The sequence below is a fragment of the Corvus cornix genome, chromosome 1, assembly GCF_000738735.6.
Source record: "Corvus cornix cornix isolate S_Up_H32 chromosome 1, ASM73873v5, whole genome shotgun sequence".
Classification (NCBI taxonomy): domain Eukaryota; kingdom Metazoa; phylum Chordata; class Aves; order Passeriformes; family Corvidae; genus Corvus; species Corvus cornix.
The window spans coordinates 47021085-47042810 of record NC_046332.1 but is presented as its reverse complement, the minus strand read 5'-3'; the positions used below and the strand labels follow the sequence as shown (position 1 = coordinate 47042810).

Sequence of the window (21726 nt, the reverse complement as noted above, 5' to 3'; positions counted from 1 at the left end):
ACTATAATCCAAGTGACAAACTGAGTGACTTAATTTCAAATGCCTCACTACAAATGCAGAACAGGTGAATTAAGCTGTTTAAATTTTTTATTATGACTTTTAAGTGAAATTCTTTGAATAGAAATCTTAAAAGAAAATATATTACATTTCTATAGAAATCAACCATTATTTTAAGTACAAGTTTCTCATTTTATTGATCAGGTAGTTTCCAAATTGTATGTTCAGTTAGAACGTTTGTGATACATGAATGATCAATGTTCAACCAAAAATTAGAACTTGTTTACTAGAATTAGATTGTTGGGGTTTTCCTTTAATTTAAAGGCTGATTATTTTCAAGTATGTTCAGCACTGTCTTTATACACTCTTCAGTTACATTTAACTCCAGACTAGTTAAACACTAAACACTTTAATTAAACTCTACATGAAAGTTTGGCTTAAACTGCACAAAGAAACAAAATATTTGATAAAACTACACTGAGAACAAACAGCAAATATCTCAAAATAACTTTTAAAGTTTTATGAATAAATATAACCTAGGTAAAATATTCCAAACCCAAGGTTCTTATTCTTAGTTACTAATTACTACTATAATTAGTAATAACTAATTCCTATAGCTTCTCACAAATAAAAGCAATGATGATTCCATGCATCATGAAATGCAACTCAAATATAACAGGGCTGTAACATTCACTGCTTCATTAAATAATAAGCAATATGCTAAACTACTAATCTAGTAGTGAAGCATATTTTCAATCTTGGATATGCCCATTTGGTTTACCCTTGGGGTTTTTTTGCAGACTACTTACATTCCCTGACACAGTTCCTCCACTTTTGACGTCTAGAGCAAGAGATCTTTTTTCCAAACGATTTCAGTACATAACTATCAGGTTACCTTTCCATTTAATGGGTAATGCAAGAAGGGTAAAGGGGGAAAGAGTGGGTTTTCTTTCACCCTTCTCCTTCAAAGGCTGTTGCCATATCTGTCCCATTCCTCTGTGCTCCATATTTCCTCCTGATTCCTTCACTCCTCAAAATGGTTTTCTATTTGACATTGTGAATGCACACATTTTCCAGAATAATTCTTTCTCCTAACTTAAAGTGCAATCTTTTTCAGAACATGTATGCTGATAAGCATCTTGAGTATCATCAAGTATATACTCAGAACTCAAAATTGAAATAAGCATAAGCAAATTTCAGCTGAGGAGAAAAGTGTGGCAAAGGATCATAGCCAGGGTTATAGACAGAGTCAGCTCTAGGACACAGGAGAACAGTACCCTTAACAACAGTCTCCTGAAGCACTGCTGCATACTTTACTGGTTTTCAGAGACCTTGAAGCAAGGCTGGCAGTGATTTCTGCCAAAGGCAGCACTGTGGTGTGCAATACAGGAAGAAAACAGTCTCACCTGCAAGTACCTAATACTACTTTTAACCTCACCCTCTCAGAAGGAAGAACAACAAATCTGCTTTTCAGCTTCTTCCCCTGCTCAAAAGCTTTCTCTTTCCCACTGCAGAAGCCAACAAGCTGCAGCTCCCTGGAAATATACATATACACACACTTATCACTTTTACTTATTGAAACAAAATTGTCTGCACTTTGGCAGTAGACCTTCATTAGCACCCCCCCCCCAGGTGTGTCCCACGGGGAAGTGCTACTCTTCCAGCAACACAACAGTCCTCATCTAAAAGGCCCCTGGTGCTGAGTGTGGCAGCTGAGAGAGATTGGGGGCAGTGGAATATTTCCCCACACAGCTAGTTTAATATCAATAAATATAAATCTTTTATTATCCGTTGCACTTTGAGGCAAACGAACATTCAACCTCAGCAGATTTAGTTTAAATCTCTTAGACAATACATGAACAAAGTACAGATTATACAGGGTAAAAGTAATTAACAGATGCAAATTTATAAATCCAATATCTCATGAACAACCACGAATAAAGTAAATTTATTTTGGTTTTCTACACAATAAGATTAGTATTTAAATGCTACCAGTCTCCTGGGTTAGCAGTGCTTTTGACATTTGTTTCAGGGCCTAATACAGCACACCATAAACCTCCTTCACAAGGCTAACTTATAACCTTCTGGACAAGTTTCCAAAATTCATCACTGGTCTTCAGTTCAAGGGACTTATCACAGTCTTCAAAGCTATTTGTAGTAGATTCACACAAATGCAAAGTAAGTGACAAGGAATGTTCCAGAAGAGCTCTCCTGAACAACCTACCATTTACAAAGGAGTACAGAATATCCGTACGGTTTACACGATTCAGGAGACAGCTGCTCTCCAACTTCCCAGCACACTCAGGTGGCTTTTTCTGCAAACAAAGACAAATTTAGCTTAGTCTTTCAGTAACAGAATAATTAACATTATGCATTAAAAATAGGTTTTGGTTCAGTGATCAGCTGGGAAAAAAAACTTAGTAAAATATACATGAGTAGAATGCAGGCAGTTGTAATTGTTTTGTGCTAAATATTTCATGTTACAACTTAATCTTTTTCAAGGTAACAAAATAGCTTATGTTATTTTATAATCAATTTTTAAATAGAAATATCTGCAGAGAAAGTAACACTTACCCACTTTAAAACTGTGAGGATGGAAAAATCATATAATGGCCTACTATAAAACACAATAAAACAGCAGGTTTAAGTCCCTCTGAGATTCTTCACAGCAAATTAAATATTACTAAACACAAACCCACAAAAACAGACTCAAAAAAAGAGAATCTCTTGCAAAAATTAAGTATTGAGATGTTTCCATGAAAATATTACAGTTCCTAGCATCAAGAGAACATTCTGACTTTTAGATTAACATTTAGTCATAACCTTAATTTATAAAAATTTAGTGTTTTTGCAGTTAAGATATAAATGTCCTTTCTGCAAGAACTGTATAAAAATGATCTCTAAAATAGATCACTTGCTTATAGGAGGTTAATACTACTACCAGATTTTTAAAGGGTGCTATTATGCATTGTTTTGCCTAAAAATTTTAGGCTATTAAAATTTCCAAGAGGAAAAAAAACTTCTTGATCTTAAGGACACAATTATAAACCAGGATTTATAAGAAAGACAAAGCATCTAGAAGAGCAAGACACTGTTAAAGTCACCATATGATTTCTCAAAGGCAAGACAGCAGTATCCTGCTTGCTCACTAACACCCCCTGCCTTGCTCACTTTCCTTCATCCTCCCTCAGAATATTAGAACTTTAATGTGCCCAAACCTGGATTCCAGTAAGCACTGGTGCAGTAACTACCTATTCCAAATAAAATATTGCCCTCTAGTTAACTTGCTAGCAAAATCTACCAGTTTGCCAAGGTCTTGGTACTCACTTAAGTGTTTATGCGCTTAGAGAAAAAACTGTTTTGAAGAGACATTACAAAGGCTCACATACATATCACTAATTCATGTTCTCATTTCCAGGATAGGTGTACTACACGGGGGAAGTCCCTTCCAAACACAGCTTCACAATCCCAACTAAATTATGTCAGACAGGATCCTATTAGCTTGAGTTAACATAAGATGGACATGGACCTGCTGAAGAGATTCCAGGAGGGCCCCAATGATTATCAGAGGGGCTAGAGCACCTTGTCCTATGAAAACAGGAGCCTGGAGAAGACTCCAGGGAGACCTTACAGCAACTTCCAGAACCAAGAGGAGACCACCAAGAGAGGTGGAGATGGATTTTTTACAAGGCCATGTAATGAAAAGACAAGGGCAACTGGCTTTAAACTGAAAGAGGGTAAGTTTAGGTTATATATTGGAAAGAAATTCTTCACTGTGAGAGTGGTGAGACACTGGAACAGGTTGCCCAGAGAAGTTCTGGAAGTCTTCGAGGCCAGGTTGGATGGGGCTTTGAGCAGCCTGGTCTAGTGGAAGGTGTTCTGCCCATGGCAATGGCATTGGAACTAGATGTTCTTCAAGATTCCTTCCAAGCCAGGCTATTCTGTGATTCTGCAAGTGACTTCAACCAGCAGTGAATTAAGTATGCTTGTGGTTCAGAAAACAGTAAATCTGCTTTAGAGCAAATAGCACTACATTAAAAACACTACAGAAACGACACCATAGAGCACTTGTAGTACAAGGTGACTGGAACTTCATCTAGATCTTAAACTCTCTAGTACTATCAGGGTGGTTGAGAATGTATTGACACATTACATTATCCTCAGCAGCAAAGGCACCTTATGAAGTTCTCAGTTCCCCACGTTAGCTACACATTTTTGTCCGCACACTTTACCACTTCCATCATTTACATCTACACATTGTCTGTAGCATTGCACTACATAAACAGGATCCTTGAATCCATCCTGTGATGAAAGAACTCCTCACTCACATCAACGATATATGACCTATACAGGGATGGAAAGAAAACTGAGAATTACCACACAGTGAGGACAATTCTCAGCTTTCACAGTGAAATCAAAACAAATCAACTTGACATATATTTCAGTATAAATCAAGATGTAGTCAATGTCAAGCAGTTTTAGATCTCTTTTCTGTAATCAGATTTTTTTTTTTTTAAGTAGAACATTGAAAAAGACCCAGGATAAGCCAGAGAAAAAAGTGCTGGACTCTCTGTGTTCCACATTTAAGATACACAGCTATAATGAAAACACATCACAAGATACAGAAAGGAAAATATATTTTGGCACACCACTAACAGTCCAGCAAAACCTATCTACTGCCACAACTGTGAAAACCGACACGTTCCCTTTTGAATGGATTCTTTCCTTCTTTCCCATTAAATCCCCAAGATGGGGGGGAAAAAAACCCCACAACAAAAGCCATTATAAAAGGATAAAAGATTCTTACTCATTATCAAGTACATCACCAACTCCTCTGCCAAGTGCCCCATTTGACGCATTCACTGACTAAGTTACAGAAAGTACTAAACAGTTTCAACAGGATAAGAATTTAGACATGCAGAATGTATAACAATGACTTCTGGCAAGAAATTTATATCCAACTCAATCTTGTTTAAAATCAATGTTTTAAAGCTTTCTAAACAGAACTCCTAGAAAAGAGGGTATTGTAGGCAAGCAATTTGAAGAACAAGCTATATGGCACACAGAGGATTACTTCAGAAATCCACATGAAAACAACCATAAAGGATTTAATGCAAGACATAACTTTTACACAGATTGAGGATTAAAAGTATCCAAATGGCAGGTCATCATGAAAATGGTGAAAAAAGGATTTTTTTTTTTTAAGTCTGCTTTCTAGGGTGGGGGGAGGGTTTTTAAAACATGCTTTCATATATAGAGGTCCAAAACTTACCACTATAGTTTGAATTCAAATAACTGCTTTACCAATGGATACACACAAAAAAGGAAGTGGTTTAAAACCTCAATACTGGTTTGCCTTGTTAAATTCATGCATGTATTCAATCTTAAAAGCATGAAACTCAATCTTGGAAGCTAGTGTAACTCTGCAACACACATTTGGAAAATCCAGACAGATTCTGAAATCTTCAAAGAGTAGAACCACACATGAATTAGTAATTAGGTCCCCCTCGATCTTAAGCAGTTCTACAGGGGGATGGGGGCTTTTCTGTAAAAGAGCCATACAATCAATTTCTTAAAACTAAGGGGCCTCTCAGTAGCACATCCTAAGGAGCTTTCATGAGGTTGATCGAGACAACTCAAAAGTTTCTTATCTTTAAACTAGACTTGTTCCATATCCCAGTCTTAAATTTGGGCACAGAACAGGAGCAGCATAAAGACACAGCAGTTCATGTTTTCCAGGTGGTCTTTAATTAAAGATTCTCTTGCTGTTGTCTAGCTCTGAGTCTCCACGGCATCCAGAAATGCAGAATTAGTTGGGATAAACACTGTACTTGGAGTGCAGAGAGCAATCTGCCCTTTGACAAGTCCTCAAGGGACAATTTCCCACTCTGCATGTCCTTGAGAACCACTCTGACAGCCAGACTTAGTCACAACACCCAGTGTGTCCTTTGCCACAAATTCCTTCCAAGGAACGAACAAGTTCAAGCTCTTGAAGTTTTTCTTCAGAGCATAGGCAGATAAATTAAAAATACCGAACCTGTGTGGAGTACCTGGTGTCTCTTTTATTCCTTCTCACTCACTGGATTATGGTACAAATATTCACTACTTGACTGAGTATAGCAGTCCTTCAGTACTGGACAGAGGAAACCCATCTAAACAGGAGGCTTGCAAAATCCTAAACATCCTGTGGAATTTAACTGAGGTTAAACACTTGATCATCAGAGATTTTGCAATCTACAAAAGCCAGCCCATCGAGCCTATGGGCCAGCCAGTAACAGCAGTGATTTGTCAGACATTCTGCGCTGGTAAGAAGCACGACCATCCCTACATCTATCACCTGTTTGGTGTCTCAACAAGAAGAGGCTTGCCCAGGACTACACTCTCTTCTTAACAGTCAGCACTGACTCTAGTGCAAATGAAGCCAAACAAAGATTATACAACAAATTACTAGTACCAACCACAAGAGACAGGAAGTAGCTCTCTGATCCAAAAAGAAAGGGTTCCTCCACCACCAGGAAAGAAAAAAGGCCAATACCTCTGAGAAGGAACAGATTTCAGATGGGATATCAATATCAAAATGTTTTCAAACACTTGAAAAGGTTTGCTGGCAGCATTCACCATCCCTAAATCCTAATATCACAGTACAAGTCTTCTGTACTATCAGCCTGCTCCTTCTCCCAATACAGCCCTGCACTCCTCTCCAGAAGTACAGCGTACACATCTTTACAGAATAGCAGAGAGCTCCCTCCTAGCTCCACTCCCAGCCTGTAGAGATGTCTCCCTAATGCTTCACGAAAGGAATGCTGATGGCTTTACTCAAGTGCATCCCCACTCTCACACAACACTAAAAATGAGTCATCCTCAGCAGACAGCATCTCTAACTTCAGTTGTTACCTGCCCAGCATTACATAGCACAGTTTTTCAATTACTAATATTTAAGAAAATGTTTATTAAAATTAAAAGGTCCCTTAAAATCTACTTTCTGGACCATTCAGCCTCACTTCTTGTTGTTAGGAGACACTGCTAAAAAGCATGAACATCTAGACAGATGCTTTGTGTAAGTACTCCAGACAGAAAACCTGTGGGTTCATTAAGGGCATTAGTCCAAGGCTAGGTGATGGGACTTTCAAGTTATATGCTTAATTAAAATACCTAAATTTGGTGACAAAATCAATACAAAAATATTGTCAGATAATTAACAGCCAACATTCAAAGCAAATACCAGATTTCACGTTGTGCTGGACAAAACTTAAGATAATTCTTTACTCACACTTCTCCAGAAATAGCAGAGGGCCATGCAGTTTGTACCCTACAGTTTCGTAACGTTAGAGAGAAGTGGCAGAGGAAGGGAGGAGTGAATCAGCACAGGCCACAGAGCCCCACTGAAAAGCATTAGCCAAAAATACCATATATACACACACACATAAACCACTAAAATGAGACAGCTCAAGATTGATAAATGAAATCTAGTAGGCTCCAGAACGTCCAGAAAAAAAGGGAAATTAAACAGAACTGATGTGATTTTTAAAAAGGGGAAAAAATACCACATCTATAAAGAAGTGCAACAGGGAAGGAAGCAGCACCAAGGTCCTACTAAACAACTCAGCACTGCTGGAGCTGACAGCCAACTTCAATTCCGTGGAATCAGAATTATGCAGATGGTCACAGCCTGGATCAAGCAAGCAGCTGCTCTCTCTAGCACACCCCATTCAGGGCCAAGACATATTTTTACATCTGGATCTAGCTGAAAGCAACCACTCACATCACTCCATGGCTAATTCCCCTATAGCTTGGTGGTGAAAGAGAAATGAAAAAACATAAGAGCACTCATTTAATGTTTGGAGAATAGAAGGCACCTCCTTCACCCTAGCAGACAGAAAGGTACTTTGTGGTATAGAGCTGGGTACATAGAAAAAAATTCACCTTCCCTGTTATTATAACCTCCTAAGAGGCCACATCCTTTGTTAAAAAACCACAACTGAGATATGAAGCTTGCTTCCATTGGGAACTGCTTTATCATCCCTTAAATGGCTTTTTAAAGTACATAAACAGCAAGAGGTCTAAAAAAAAAAAACAAAACATTGGACTTGTGGGAGATGATTAACTGCTAGGGGTGAATTAAAAACAGTGGTATAGAGTGCTTTTTTCATAGAATTACAGAATGGCTTAGGTTGGAAGTGATTTTAATGACCATTTTGTTCCAAGCCCCTTGCCATGGGCAGAGACACCTTCCACTAGACCAGGTTGCTCAGAGCCTCATCCAACCTGGCCTTGAACACTTCCAGGGATGGGGAATCCACAATACCACTGTTCCAGTGGCTCAACACCCTCTGAGTAAAGAATTCCTTCGTATCTACCCTCTTCCAGTATAAAGCCATTACCTCTTGTCCTGACACAAAAAGCATTCTCTTCCCAGGCTGAACAGCCCCAGCTCTCTGAGCCTTCCTTTACAGATGTGCTACAGCCCTCTGATTATTTGCATGGCCTTCCTCTGGACTTGCTCCAACATCTCATCCTTCTTAGCCTGGGAGCCTCAGAGCTGGATAAAGCATTGCAGGTGGAATCTCACAAGAACAAAGCAGAAGCAAATAATCACCTCCCTCAACCTGCTGAAAAGGTTGCCTCAGTCATAATACTGATAGATATACATAATACTGATAGACCTGGGGCTGCCCGGTCCCCTGAGTTGGAAGGCCGTGAGTCTGGGAACAGCGACTTTCCATTTGTGGACACTGAAATTTTAAGGGATCAGCTGCATCAGCTGATTAGTCACAATTCCATGGGGCATGATGGGATTCATCCCAGAGTTCTGAAGGAGTCATTAGCCAAAAATACCATATATACACACACACAAACCACTAAAATGAGACACTTTCATGAGACAGGGGTGCTTCAGCAGCACCCCTGTCCATCATCTACCAAAAGTTTTTGGAGTCAAGAGGTCCCTGCTGATCAGGAGCTAGTTTTATTCTAATTTACAAGAAGGGTATGAAGAAAGATCCAGAAAACTACAGACCTGTTCATGTAGCCTCAGTTCTTGGAAAAATTATGGAGGAAATGATTATACCAGGTAATACTGAAATGCATTTAAAGAATAATGCAATTAACAGGCACAGTCAATATGGGTTCACAAAAGGAAAGTCCTAACAAATACACTAATTTGGTAACTTTTTCTGATAAGGTCACATCTAGTGGATGAAGGGAAGGCAGCAGATGCAGTTTTTCTGGATTTTTAGGAAGGCTTTTAATACTGTCTCTCACAGCATCCTTCTGGACAAGTTGTCCAGCTGTAGGATGAGCGGGTTCATGGTATGCTGGCTGAAGGGCAGAGCTCAAAGGGCTGTAGTGAACGGGGCTACACCCAGCTGGTGACCAGTCCCCACTGGTGCTCCTCAGGGATCAGTTCTAGGGCCAGTCCTGTTCCTGTACTTACCAATGATCTGGATGCAGGAGTTCAGTGCACCATTACTGCGGTTGCTGGTGATACCAAACTGGGAGGGGCTTTTGGCTTTCTTGAGGGATGGGGGGCTTTGCAGAGGGATCTACATGGGTTGGAACATTGGGCTATGATTTATAGCATGACATTTAACAAGTCCAAATGCCGGATTTTGCACCCAGGACGAAGTAATGCCAGGCACAAGTATAAACTGGGAGAGGAGTGGCTGGAGAGCAGCCCTGCAGAGAGGGGTCTGGGGTTCACAGTATGCAGCAGCTCAGTCTGGGTCAGCAGTGAGCCCTGGAAGGCAGGAGGGCAAACCCCATCCCAGGGTGCATCAAACAGCATCACCAGCTGGGCAAAAAGGGGGATTGTCCTGCTGCATTCAGTGTTGGTGTGGCCTTACCGCAAGGATTGTCTGCTGTTCTGGGCTGCACAATTTAGGAAGGTTGTGAAGGTGCTTGAATGTGTCCAGAGGGGCTCAACAAAGTTGGAAAAGGGGCTGGGAGGAAAAGTCCTGTGATGAGTGGCTGAGGACATGGGGTTTGTCTAGTTTGGAGAAACAGAAGCTGAGCCATGACCTTATTGCTCTCCACAGCTTCCCAAGGAAGGGATATGGAGAGGGAGGTACTGAACTCTTCTCCCTGGGACCCAGTGACAGGATATGTGGGAATGGTTGAAAGCTGCACCAGGGGAGGTTCAGGCTAGACAGTAGGAAGTATTTCGTTACAAAAGGGAGGGGTCACACACTCAAACAGGCTTCCTAGAGAGGTGGTTGATGCCTCAACCCTTGACAGTGTTTAAGAGACATTTGAACCATGTCCCTAACAACATGCTTTAGCTTTTGGTCAGCCCTGAAGCAGTCAGACAGTTGGACTGGATGATGGCTCTAGGTCCCTTCCAAGTGAAATATTCTATTCTCATAAACAGCTCTCTCATATGCACATACTTAGGTATGCATGTAGCTAATACTGTAGTTTAGTTCTCACTATTTATAAAGCCTTGTGTATCTACAGACACAGATCTCTCTCTATACATAAAACTAGTATGTTTTATCACTAGGACACGGATTTGAAGATATTTGTGAAAAGTGTGGGGTTTTCCCCCAGCTTTAAAGTCTCAAAAAGCATATAAATTGTTTTCAAACAGACATAGGTATAACAGAGATTTAATTATTAAAGAGCCACCATTTATAAAATTAAAACTCAATGGAATTAAAGAGTCACTCCTTACAGCTCACCTATGGGGTTCAATAAAGGACATAAATAAAGAAACAAGGAGGGTGAGAAGGGAGGGAGAAAAATGAAAGCATTTTAACAGGTGAAACTTATGTGTTGAATTACTCCATTCTACACCCCAGCTGGAAAGCAGTTCTTGAAAGAGACTGGAACACTCTACATGGTTCAGGTCTATCCCAATTGCTCTACGGTTTTTTTTCCCTCCCTCCTCCTGTTTTTAAAGGGCCAGATACAACAGGCAGTTTTGTTTGTTTCTTTTGGGTCTTCTTTGTTATTAACATTTTTATTTATAAGCCAGTTATACTAAAACAGTTTTTGCATGGATCTGTGCCCTCAAATCTTACTCAATGTAGAGGAGCTTAGCACTTTAGGAAGATCAAACAAATCACCAGAAATCCCAAAGTATGTGAAATAAAGTCCACTTTTTCTTTTGAAAAGAAGGCTGAAGTGGCTTAAAACCATCATGCCTGCTGTTAGCATGAGATTTTTATGGTTTTAATTAAGACCTGTTTTCATAAAAGGGAATTTTAAAATACTTTTTTAATATGGGTAATGAAAAGTATCAACTTCATTATCTTAATCACATAACCCATCCAGGTCATCTACTGCCTTACCATCAGATTCAACGCCACACAGACACTAACTAAAGAGATTAGTTTTACCTGTTCCCACTACATATTCCCATTCAATAAATTCAGTAAATCCTGTCCTTCACATTACTTCACTGTGACATTCACAGCCATGTTTAGTATTTTCTACTGGGGGGAGGAAGAAGAGGCAGTCAACTGCCACAAATGCAGCACCTTACAAAGTAATTTCCATTAAGAGATTTAGAAACAATAATAAAGATACGATGCGACCACAAAGAAAACCTAAATTACTTAATACATACATACAATATATACATCTTAGATTTCTCCATAATAATGTGATTGCAGGTAAATTATCCTATTCTGGATTGGTTTCTTGTCTGCATCCCTTCCTCAGTCTTCCAATAACCAGAAAATACCCATTTCAATTTTGCCTTCCTCTGTTGAACATTTTGAAAACTATAAACAATTTAGATTTCCAATAATTAAATACAAATTTACATCATGTCAGATACAAAATATCTTGACTTTTGGGGGAAAAAAAACCAAACCGACATTTAATGTGGCAACTGGTTGCTGAAAGACATGGGCTGCCAATAAACATGCAAGGATTTTTTTTTTTTTCATTTGAAGAGCAGCTGTTCTGTTTAACCCTATGTAAGCAGGAGTGGAGGCACAGGATGTATCACAGGAAAGAAGGTATGCCGTGTCCCAGGGCAATGCCATGCCTGCCCAGGCAGCAGCTGACAGCTCTAGAGCAGTGTGTAGCTTACATTTGGAAATGGAAACAAGCAGCTATTTTGGTTATTACTGACCACTTCGCTCTGGGGTGGGAAGAGAGAAGAGTCAGCCGGAAACCTGGCACAGCTTCAAATCCACCTCTTCCCACCTCCGCCTACAAAATAGCAGAAACCACACAATGCTTTGAAGAGTAACAACTCCACTTCGCAGAGGGCAAGGCCAGAGCTGCACAGCTGTGACACATGGCTTCCTCTTCCCCTCTTCATTTAACAGCTGCCTGGTGCTGGCAAAAGAGCAGTAGAGGAATAAAATACAACCAAACAAGGAGGCTCAATCAAAACTACAGATATCCAGTGCATGAAGCTTTTGTTCAAAGAGCACCAGCACATGCACTGCAGATGGGTGGAAGGTTGCAACTAAAGCCACACCAGATCAAGAATGTGATGCCTTTACTCTTCTACCACACCTGACCTCAGTTTGAAATGCTTATGTAGGTCTTCAGACGTGAGCTCTGTGACTAGTAAGTGCTAAGGTGGTGTAAGCACCACATCATCTGAGCTGACCATTCATGTTATTACAGGTTATGAACCCCCTGGCAAATTCTGCATCAAGCACAGTGAACTGAAACAGCTCATCCAAGAAGGCATGGAACCTTGTCTGTTTGGAGGTTTTTGTTGATGTTTGGGGTTCGTTGTTTTTTTCAAAGCCTCCTTTATGAAGTACCACTTAAAACTATCATCTGACCCCAAATAATATAGTTTTTCTTTCTGCATTGCAGAAATACAGTTTTTCATCTGCAGTGCAGATGCATACTGGCTTTGTTATTTTTGAAAATCTTGTTGCAGATTACCATGGAAATCATACTTTTTTTTTTAAGAGGTGAGTGCCCCCAACACTTTCAAGATCCTACGTTTTCACAACTACCTCATTTTCAAGTATAACAACAGTATAGAGATATTTCGCCCTTGAGAAAGGCATTTATTTAGGAGTGGCCTATTACTGAGTTAACATGTAAGTAAGCCCATTCTGCAACAAAACTACTACTTATGGGCCAGCGGTTCCATAGGTCATGTTCTCTTATATCCAGAATCACCAAAAGTTGTTTCAAGCCTACAGGAAAACATACTGCTTAAGCTTCCCACTTGGGCCAAGCTTGTTCTTCTTTTAACACCTAATAAGAATCTAATTTAGAGCAGCAAGTCCTGTATGCTTTCAACAAGAAAAGAGGATGAACGCTTCATTAAACACCTGCAGAAATGAGCAAAAAAGTATGGAAGGCATATTTTAGAGAACACTAAATACTAATATAATGCAAATTAACTAATCCACAATGGAATTCAATTATTTCTACAGTCTTATCTTCCTACAGTTACATTTATTTTAGTTTTTTGTTCGAAGTGGATTTAGAAGTCTCAAAAATACACTTCTGACAAAAGAACACTTGTCCTCCAAGCTTTGTATTTCAGACAAGCTTTTGTTTGCGGGTTTCCTCCATATTTTAGCTCTAAAATATCAGGCTGAACATCTTAAGAGAATATAAGAACTCTCAGTAACCCTCAATTAAATTCACTTGTTTTATTCCTCTAGATTCAACACCCATACTTCCCACCCTCACAGTTCAATCTCCCTGATGTTTCCCACCCAGTGCTAAAGCACGTCATTTTTCTCCTTTCTTAGCCTATCCCTGTAACTGAATGAGCCTGACAAACTTCTTTTGAGTAACCCGGACTGCTCTATGCTGTGTTTATTGTTCTGTGATGAGGCATGAAGAAAGTTATCTTTGACCAACAAATCAAAGCTGTTCACTATTTAGACTGTCATCTCTTAGGTTCACAAAACCTAAAAAACTAATTCAGTGTATTTTTCTAATGCTTCATATTCAAAACCATTAACAGCCATAATTCCACCAAGATGAGTAACAGTGGGGATACTCAAACTATAGATTTAGAGTCACAGATCGTACAGCTAACATCACCATTACCAAAAAGTATAAAACGAAGCTGCATTTATTTATACCTGAACCTCAACATTTAAGTTTGCTTTAAAAAACTTGATTATTACAAGCTGCCTACATGCTTCTCTAACTTCCTCAGCTAACTTGGCTGAGAAAAACACTTGCCAAGCTTGGATTTGCATTTAGCAGCTTGGGGCTAACTGTGCTTGTTGTTTCAACCTTGACAACCAACTGCATGGACACACTATTATACTTAAGCTTCCAGAAGCATTTAACATTTGATTCTGCTGAAAACACAGCTCTACTATATGTTTTGAAAATAAAATCACTTTTTCCTCTTTTAGAGATCCATGATGATGCCAAACATATGCTTGTTTTCTAAACAACAACTGTTTAAAAGAAAGAAAACTCTTTCTGATGTTCCTGCCAAAAAAAACATTCTGTGGCTTAAAGAAATTTGATAGTAAGCAGTTCACTCAGCTAAGGGAAGAAGGATTTACATTTGGCAAGGATTTACACTTCGTGTCTTGCATTTACTTCCCTCCATTTTAAATTTTTTCAGGGATGCATGTGGCACTGGGAAGAGCTTTTGTTGTGGTTTGTGTTTTTTACATCTTCAAGTATTTCACTCTCTAAAAATAAGGCATCTGTGGACTTTACTAGAAATGACACAAAGCAGAAGTTCACCATAATGTTTTCCTTTTTTACCAGGAATACTAGGATACAGAAGAGAGTTTCAAAGGGAAGTAAAAGACTTCAGAAAAAATGCATCAGCGAGAGTTTGCAGCAAGAGGAAGTGGAACAGAAAATGCAAATGAGGAAGTGGCACACAAAACATTAACAGCTTCATTTTAAAGCATGGAACAGGGAGAGAAGGCAATGGATTTGAGGTTTCAGCAGCTGTTGTCACAGGCAGCAGTAATACTACATACCCAATAAAGGTGGTTATTTCACTGCTGCCTCAATAGCTTTAGATTGAGAGACAAAATGGCTAATAGAAGCATGCAAGTTGGATTACATACTACGTAAGACTTATTTCTGTACACTTCAGAAAGCCACAATTTTAAGATGAGGGTTCAATCTGCTACAATATTTGAGTCTGTCCTTCATTAGTAACTCACAGAAATAGTAACTGTACCAATTTACCAAGTAATGTAAAATATTTAGTCCATTTCAAGCAGCTAAGACAACAGAAATTCTGAAGTTTTCCCCAGCTGTGGAGTATTACCTGCCTCTCCCCAGTTTTTGCAAATAAGAGTTCTAAATCTCACTGAATAGAAACTAGCCATCACCCTCCAAACTAGAGAAATTACTGAAGCCTGCTAAACTTGCTCCAGCATCAAGCAAACTAGTCAGACAATGCTTCAGCCAGCTGAGTGACCAAGCATAACAGCAAGCTGCAGATCCATGCAAGCTTCAAGGCCCTCAGAATTGTTGGTACAGCAACCAGAACAACATTTTGCAAAGCACACATCTTCCCCAGTAAGCTAGAAACTAGTCTAGAAAAAAAGAACAGAATCCCAAAGATGTCACAGTGGTAGTTCAGATGCAGCTATTTCAGGATAAGAAAAATCCTTAAGGTTAAAAACTTAACCACTTATTAGTCTGCCAACATGGAAGCTTCTCGTGTCATTACCAGTGCAAATCCAGTACAGAAATTCAGCCACTAGACACGAAGGTCTGTCTTTCCAGCATTAATAGCTTGAGCTATAACTAGGTATAGCTCCTAATGTTCACTTCGTGCTTGTGTGGAGCTATCCGCTCTGAATCAAAGGATACCTGAAATTTCAGGATAGTCTACAAGGGCATGAGCAGCACTTGATGACAGAGGGAAATGTTACAACAGCAACATTTCACGCAAGGGCTGAAAGATGATACCTTGGTGCATTCTCAGACATTCCTCTGGAAGGCATTTGTAGCTCCTCGTTTCAACATTCAGGTATATCACACTTACCATGCCCAAGCTTTGCAACTCTTCACTTGCTATAACCATACAGTGATTGCTACAGTGAAGATGTACAAGACCTGTAGGATTTGAAGGGAAAGCTTCAACAGAAGCAAGCTGGCCGAGCAGGAGGAGACAGGATCTCCTCCATCTAGGGGAAAAAAAAGAAAGTCACTAAAATGCTAGTTCCTGGTTCCTTCTGCCAAAAGAAGGGTGGATAGAAAGCACATGACTTGCACATCTGCTTGTCTAGAAATGCAAATACCCTTCTCCTACTAGTCAGTTAAATAACCTGAAACTGTGACCAAACCACTTGTATAACTGTACCAGGACATCCTCTTTAAACATGACTTAAGATTTAATTGCAGGCCCACTCCAGCTTGAGTTGGCAGGCAGAGGTGAGAATAAATGTCAATATTCCACGTGTAAAAAACATTGATACAAGAATGCCTTCAAATCCGGCATGAAATAAAAGGCTTCATTTGAAGTGATGTATTCTTGTCCACGTTTATAGCTGTTTAAGCATTCAAAGCAGCAGCCAAGCTTTAAAAAGAAAAACTACTTTCCCTGGAAATAACTCTGCAGTACACCTGTACTGATATAAGTTCCAGAGAATTTCAACATTCTATAGAAAACTCATCAGCAAGATTTAACTGCCGCAGAAAAATGAACTAAAAAGCCACATTGCCACTAAAGCCCCCGCCTTCTAATTCACAAGTTCAAACTTCATTTATTCATTCACATGTAATGAGGCAGAAGAACTTCTCAAAGAAGTGTTTCCAAAGGCTGTTTGAAGTTTCAAAATAAAACAAGCTTTGCAGGCCTCGTCTTCTAGCACATTAGTCCCCACAGCTGCCTGTTGCTCTGTTAGGACAAAGCCAAGTCCATAGCAGATGAAAGGTTTTCCTCAGCATCACTTGATACTGACCTTTTCAACTACGGGATTTCAAAACAAACATCAAGAAATCAATTCCAACATTCACTGGATACTATTAACATGTTTTGATGTATTATGCATCACCCATTACATACACAAGCTGTAAAAGTGGTTTGCCATTGTGAATATGCCCAAGAAACCTGGGATCAGCTGAAGTACTGAATAACACTCAATTTTTCTGCTTCTAGAACATATACTTGAAAATATAAAAGAGTAAATCAGTTCAAGCATTCAAGTGGCACAAGTATAATGAATATTCAAACCCAAAATATTTATTAAATCTGGCATACTATGCTTTACACTCAATAGAAACACACGCTGTCCCAATCACTGAATTTGGCTACCAAATCTCTGTTAGAATAAAGAGATCTTATTTGTTAGTAACAGATAGGAAGGGGCACCAAGAATCTTGAAGGAGTAACTAAAATTCTGCTGAATTGAGAAGTCCACAAAAAAAAAAAATCATCCCCATACATTCTGGGTCATTTCTAGACCCAGAAAACACCATCAGTTCAATGGCAGAATATTTCAGTATGTGAAAGGAAAAACTAATTCACAATGTGTTGAAATTCCAGACACCTATAAATCCTTAATACAAATAAAAACTACCAAATCCAACAAATATTTACCGTTCTTAGAAGCCTTCAAAATAATTCTCCAGCTACTTCACCTGCCAAAAACAAAGAAACCAAAGATAAGCTTCAAGTTTGCAGCTAAATCAGCACAAAGGGTGCCATTTTGATCTCCAGCTGTCTGTACAAACAAACTTCTTAATTTCTTCCCAAATGTTTCGGTTTCTCTTGTGACAGAACAAATTACATCTGAGTAGCTAAAAATATTTCAATTATTTGAATTTTCAAAAGAGGGTTGAAAAACAACCGTGCTTTACCAGTTAAGAAAACAACCCAATGCAACATTTCAACAGCTTTTACCAAAGGTTAGCTTGGATCTAAGCAATAGTTTAATGTGAAGGAAAACATTTGGTTAAAATTGAACAAATAAATCTGGTGTAACTTGAGGTTATTTTCATTACTATCTCTAATGGGAGACTAAGTCCTCAGGAGAGAATATAAGTTCTATGGCAGTTCTGCTACTGAGCTAAGGCTCGAGGTGCCTCAATTTAATTCTCAGTCGAGACACTAATTTTTCTTAGATTACAGGTATTCTGTATGCAAGTCTTCCATATGGAGAGGTTAATAGCCACCCTCTACCTCCACCTTTTAAGAGAAGAAGCAGTGGCAGCCTGCAACTCATCATACTCCTTGTACAGGGAAGCTTCTGCAGGCAAAGTAGTTATATCCTACACTGGAAGACATTTGTAATCTGATCCTATCAGTGGTTTCCATATATGAATGCCATTAAGATTAGAGAACTAAGAAATTAGCCTGACAAAATCAATTGCTCCCCATCAGTACTGTATACGACTGTATTTCTGCTATTGAGATACAAAACTTAGTATCATAAGCCACTGGACATGCACAACCTGGTCAGTAATTTATACCCGTAGTGCAATTCAAGTGATTCACTGCCTGTAGCTCAGGAACCTATGCAAGCAAAAATAAAATAAAAACAAGTCAAAAGTAATGACCACGATTTGTCCAAAAATTTTAACTGGAGCCACACGTGAACCAGGAAGTAATAACACATCACATTTGAATTGATAAGTCCAAGAAGAGTTGTATTATACAACCTGTATCAGATTCAAGTGCAGTTACAAGACAACATTAAGTACAAATCACCTAAAGACAAGCCTGCAAGAGCAGACTGAAACTAACTGCAACGACATATTTTGCTCCTTCCTCACAGAAAGCAGTCAAGAGAACTCTGGAAGACAGTGCTCTGGGACTGCTCAAAACAAGTACACAAAGATGTGACTGTCCATGCAGGAAGTTTAATCCCAAAAGGAAGACTTGCAAAGGCATGAAAGCTAATTCACTGTCCAGGTGACACTGATACAGTGACTGAAACACTCAGCTACCATCAGCTCTTCTGGAATTCTTCACCAAAGTATCTGCTCTGATTTGGTTAGGTTTTCAGTAACCCTGTCCTCATCACTGTGTAAGACACTTCAAAATACTCTATCATCTGTCAGATGATGGCTTTTCTTTCTCTTTCCTCCATACAGAAATACTGCCCACAGACTGTGTTATTCTTGTTTCAGAAAAATAAATGGCATATACCTTCTCACTAAAGAATAAAGTAAATAAACCTGAGCTAAAGCAGGCACACCAAAGAGTGGCTGATGTGCAAGGAGTTTATATTGCTACTCCTAAAATCATAATCCCTTGAGGCATGTTTTACAGAAAAGGCATATACTGAGAAACAAAACAGGTTTATACTGCTATTAACTATGAAATGTCACACGTGTTATACCATATAAATCAAACATGCAGTGGTGATAACTTATTCCTGCTATGAAAATACCTTTTTAAAGCACCAGCAATGCTATTTCTGACATGTAAAATAATTTTTAATATTTCCATGGGCAAATGGAAAGATTAACAAAGACTATTCAATTTCTGTAACTATTGAGTATAATCAAGACTATTGTTTCAGTATCTGCTTAAAAAAAATGTTTTCTGTTTTCTCCTTATTTGAGGAAAATAGCCATGGAAAATGAGAAGAGGACTGGCTCAATTATACATTATTTCACATACAACAAAACCTCTGTGTTCACTGCCTAATAACTCCATTCATACTGCCGCTAGCTATATAAACACAAAACTAATCTTCCAGCAAGGGACAGAAGAAGTTTGCTTTGCACAACTCATCCCCAGAATTTGGCTGGAAACAAATCAAGTTTCCACATCATTTAAGGGAAACATAGTATGGTCCTGGTCTCAAATGAATAGCTGCAGATAAAACATCCTAATTCTTACTAAGAATGACTTGGGGCCTGTGGGCAGATAACTGTCCTTCCATCTTAGCATATTTTCTTCTGATGAGAACTTAAAGGCAAGAAGCTGTAGCATAACAACTAACAAAGCTCAGTTCCATGGCTCAAACACAAGGCTTAATCCTGAATCCTTGAAGTTTGCAAGCACCGTAACCCGTAACTTTAACAGCTTTCCAGCCTGAGCACTACTCTAGCATGATTATTGCATATTGTGTCAGCCCCCATATATTAGAGGCCACATAACTTAGCATCTGAACTACAGATCACAGTAGTGTGGCACAGCATACTGAAGGATAACAACTGCAGCCTTATTCCATTACTTCATTCCTCTCAAGTTCACTCACTATTAGTTTATGGAAAATACTGTGTCAGCCAAAGTCAAAACAACAGTCTGTCTCCTCTAAATGTAACATTTTTTGATTCCCGATGTAAAGTTTTAAAAAGAAGGCCAGTCTTGCATGATAGGCAAGACAAAACAACCTCCTCATCCCCAGATGTAAAGTTTCTTGAAGTTCCTGGCTGCTTTCATAATTTGCCCCCATTTTTTTCTAATAGGAATACTGTCCTCTCATTCCCTGTAGTTTACAAAAGGGGCACAAAGAACTACACACACTAAACCATTTGTCTTTTGAAGCATTTTCTATCAAGGAATCTCACAACTGTATCCAATAACCCATCACTCAAGTACTGGCCCCTCTTCAGAGATTACTGCTCAACCTAAAACTATCAGCCCTTCTCCTGTTATCTGCAGCGATTACAGAACTGTATCAGAAAGAAGGAGAATAAACAAAGCATTTCTTAACTGCTTTTAGGTCAGTGTTAGACATTCAGCAGCTGAGATACATCCCTGTCTTCCCACGCCTGCACTCACTCAGACTCCCAGCTTCTTCGCAGCGACACATTTACTCAAGAACCAAGTAAAAAAATAAAATTAACCCACAAAAAAACCCAAAAGACAAAAAACGTGGTGGGGCGGGGAAGGGTTTAAAAGTTCCCGAGCTGTCAAGGACTCCCAGCGCCCTTCAAAGCCAAAGACGATTATTTCTAAGTACTTGAAGAGCGCTGGACATGAGAAAGCCTTGCCGGTGCCACGCCGCGGGGGCCGCTCTCGGGGGGCGAACACGAGCGGGGAACGAGCCCGGGCGGGCGGCTCCCGGGAATGGGCGCCGTGTTCCCGCTGCCGGACGGAGCGCTCCGGGGCCGTGGGAAACACGGGGAACAGTTCGGGGGCCTGTCCCCGACCCCGCGCACGGAGGGCTCCGGAGCCTCCCCCGAGAGCGGCGGGGGGAAGGGGAACGCGCCCCGCGGCTCCGGGGACCGGCGAGAGGCCGAGGCCAGCGGGAGGACTCGGAACAAAGCTGAGGCGAGAGGGCCCGAGGACGGGCAGCTCAGCCCGGGCCAGCGGAGCACAGCCAGCAGCTCCGGAGCGACCCACCGGCGCCCCCGCCGCGACCGGGAGGAGAAAGGGGGCTCCCGCAGGGCAGCGCCGGGATTATCCCCACGGGCTGAAGACCGCTAAAAAGCGTCTGCTCCCCCTCCGCGCTCCTCCCAGGCGGGAAAGAACCTCCTGAGCGCAGCCGCCCACCCTCCTGCCCTCCCTGCACGGCGGCTGTGGGGGGCTGGAGTGGAGCCCCGCACCCACCTGGCACCGCGTTCCGTCCCATCCCGCTCCAGCCGCCGCCGCCGTTCCACCGCTCCAGCCACCGCCGCCTTCGCGGGCTAAGCCGCGGCCGACCCCGCCCCCTGAGCCGCCGGCCCCGCCCCTTACCGCCCTTTTGGCCCGCGCGCGGGGGGCGGGGCGGCGCCCGCCAATGGGGAGCAGCGCCCCGCGGCGCCGAGCGCCGATCGGCGTGGGGAGCGGCCAATGAGGGCTCCGGGGGGCGGGGCGAGCTGTCAATCAGCGGCCGTACCTGGGGCTTGCGAGCGGTCGGGCGCGGGCATGGCAGTTCCCTCCCTCCCTCCATCCCTCCATCCCTCCATCCCTCCATCCCT

The 21726-nt window shown here is 40.7% G+C and overlaps 1 protein-coding gene across 4 annotated transcripts in view; it reads right to left on the bottom strand.

The window, feature by feature from the left end:
• The window catches only part of WASF3 (WASP family member 3), a 65689-nt gene extending 44225 nt beyond the window's left edge, over positions 1-21464 (bottom strand). Inside the window, exons 1-4 of one of the 4 annotated variants that reach the window (XM_039565592.1) lie at positions 21377-21462; positions 17468-17508; positions 2222-2312; positions 1436-1532 (exon numbers count right to left, since the gene is read on the bottom strand). The gene's annotated coding sequence lies outside the window, so the exon portion shown is untranslated. Of the gene's footprint in view, positions 1-1435; positions 1533-2221; positions 2313-17467; positions 17509-21376 lie in introns of all 4 variants that reach the window. The other 3 variants (XM_039565601.1, XM_039565579.1, XM_039565585.1) reach the window with 3 other exon arrangements.
• Between the last annotated feature and the right edge of the window lie 262 nt (positions 21465-21726).